The sequence below is a fragment of the Arachis ipaensis genome, chromosome B06, assembly GCF_000816755.2.
Source record: "Arachis ipaensis cultivar K30076 chromosome B06, Araip1.1, whole genome shotgun sequence".
NCBI classification, from domain to species: Eukaryota; Viridiplantae; Streptophyta; class Magnoliopsida; order Fabales; family Fabaceae; genus Arachis; species Arachis ipaensis.
Window position 1 is genome coordinate 128,239,260 of NC_029790.2, and position 2,997 is coordinate 128,242,256.

The window sequence follows — 2,997 nt, forward strand, 5'->3', positions numbered from 1 at the left end:
CTTCTCCTTGAGCATTGAATAGCAATTTTCAAAATTATTGATTCAAAAAAAAGACAGAATCACAAACAAATCAAACCTCATAACTTCAAATATTATTAATATAAGAAGATCAACCTCCAATATCCAGAACAAAGCATCTCGATCAACAACTAAAAAAATTTATGCAATCCGTAAACTCAAATAGAGTTATATAAAGGAATTAGATAATGATGCACATCAAACACTAATCGAATCTTCTAAATAATGTATAAAACCTTATCATCAGGAATCGTACGGTACATGAAGACGAAGAAGATTAAAGCATGCATTTACAAAAGCGAGAAAGATTAGAACTGACTACGAAAGAAATTGCAAATCGGAGCCGAAACTGAACCCATTGAAAAAAACGCGTTCAAGAAATCTACCAAAGGATAACCGAATATTTGGTAGAAGAAAAAGGATAGGAGTAGCAAAAGCGGCAGAGGACGCATGATCACAATAATCAGAAGACAACAATGAGACAGAGGACAACGATGACATTCCTATAGGCCTCTGATAGTGCCACAACTTGTACAAATAGGCGCGCTTCTATTTATACAATTGTGATCCTACCATAGGACACTTGCTCCACATTACACAGATTAAACCTAAGCTCTGATATCACTTTGTCACGACCCAAAATGAGTCATGACCGACGCTCAGGAAAATAATCCTATAGCAAGCCTAACATACTCAAATATAAGTTGAATAAACAAGTTACAAATATTTTACAAGTTCTAAAATAAATAATTATATATTTTTAACAAAAAAAATTAAAATAACTACAAATGATTGGATCCTACCTGTGACATATGGAGCATACACTTCTAGAAATTCGACAAAGAATAGGTACTCATTGCAGACCGTTACTCTTGAATAGAAAGTCTCACATAGTCAAATATTTGTTCCTGAAAAATATTTTTAGAAAACGGGGTGAGTTTTGCAACCCAGTGACTAGACAATACATCTATAATCGACATGAGACCATATAAATATTATTATCAATGTAATATTAACTAGAAAGTAATAGTTGATAATAATAGGTGAATCAATAAGGGAGTTCTCATACAAAAATCAAATCAAAAGTCCACACATGGGCGGCTCCACCTCTATGGGTAGCCCTTTCCTCTTGTGTGTCCTAACAGAATAACAGATCTAATGTGTGGTCTACACATTAGGCTAGCAACACCCCTGCTAGCTGGAGTCTGAGTCAGATGCATCTAAGTTAACGTCATAACCGCCGTTAACTACGGTTTTCTAATACGAGCCTCCCAAACCAATTCAAAATATATAGTTTCAAATACAATAAATCTTTAATCTCTCAAATATATAAGGTATCGAATCAAATCAATCATAATACTTTTTTTTATCAAAAATCTTTTCAAATCATATTTTCTCAATCATAAAAACATATTTCATAATTTCAAAGTGAGTGCCAACAAATACTTTAATATTTCAAAAGTATATATTCGAATAAAATCAATATTTTAAAATAATATAAAACTTTATCAAACATATATATAGTCTCATGTAAATCTCTAAAGTATGAATTTCATAAAAAAAAAAATCATTCAGCTATAATAAATCCATTATTCTAATCAAATCAAAGTTCTTCAATAACAGTTTTATAAATATAATTAAAAACTCCTAATAGCATAAACCAAAAGCTTAACGGTTATAAATGTAAAGCCTACTCACAGTATGGTCCTAACGGACCGAAGAGACCAAACCCGGAGTGTCGAATCAAGATAAGGAGAATTGAAGTAAAATAAAACGAATGAGCGCAGAATTTGGACCGGAGTAGCGACAAAATGGAGCTGGCGATAGTCCCGAAAATCTAAAACAGGCAAAACTAAAATCGAATTAAAACAAGGACAAGACTGATTAAATAGTGGTATAATAGGACATGAAAGTTAGAGCAGAATCAAGGAAAAAGGACTGGACCGTGATAATGACAGGAACAGTTCAGCTCCGGTGGCAACGACGACTTGGTTCAGGTACATCCGAATGGCGACAGGAACAACGCAGCAGCGGACGGTCCCTCCTTGGTGTTTCTTGGCGGCAGAGGCGCGACGGCCATGGCAGCAGCAGCAGTGGAGTTCCAACGGCGGTGGAACCTCCCTGCGACCACTTCTCTCTCCACGCGCATTCTGTTTCTCTCCCGGTGACAGATCTAGCGGCGCGAAACGGAGGCACGAACGGCGGCGATGGTGGCTGGGCTTGACGGCAACGACCCTTCCCGTGGCGCCTCTAGGTAGAACGGCGCGTCTTCCCTCTGTTTGCAAACCTCCATGGACGGCGACGATGAAGACCTCGACGGTGACGCCTCCTTCTCCTTGTGCTCTCTCTCCCTCGGTTCTGGCCTTCCTCGCGACGACACGACGGCGGCGACGGTGGTAGTGACGCCCACCGGCGCCACCTCCCTTCCTTCCTCTTCTCTTCCCTCTCCGGTTCTCCCCCTCTTCTCTTTTCCTTTTTTGTTCTTTTGTTCTGCTGTTGGAAGGGGTAAGGGCGGCTAGGGTTTTGGTGAGTGTGTGAGGGAGTGTGTTATGTCAAAATTAGGGCTAGAATTTTGGTTTGGAAAAGAAAAAGAGAAGGGTATTATAGGGATATTACAAAAAATGATGGAGAAGAAGAAAAAGAAGAATAAAAATAAAGTATTTTGGTGAAGAAAGAGAAGAGTATTTTGGTCCGAATGACGGTTTTAAAACTAAATTAAACCTTAAGGATAATTTTGTGTGTAAAAAAATATTAAGGACGACAAAAATTTTCGACCTTTACCTTATAGACCAAAATCATACTTCACGTCACCTTAGTCTTGAGCAACACTTTTCTACTCAATACTGGAACCCTCCTCCAACTGGGATAAAATTTTTGTTATTTAGTGATGTTTCTAGAGTGGTTCATTCTCGTAATGTGTAATTTATGTGTAACTTAGACCTTTGTCCTTTGTTAAAAAAAAAAAAAAATCTGTACTTA

General features: G+C 37.6%; 1 long non-coding RNA gene across 1 annotated transcript; it reads right to left on the reverse strand.

Moving 5' to 3' along the window:
- Positions 677-2,566, reverse strand: LOC107647540. Its single transcript, XR_002349414.1, has 4 exons — positions 1,963-2,566; positions 1,717-1,855; positions 822-926; positions 677-691 (listed from the first exon to the last, which is right to left on the reverse strand). It is a non-coding gene; the product is annotated as an uncharacterized LOC107647540 (long non-coding RNA).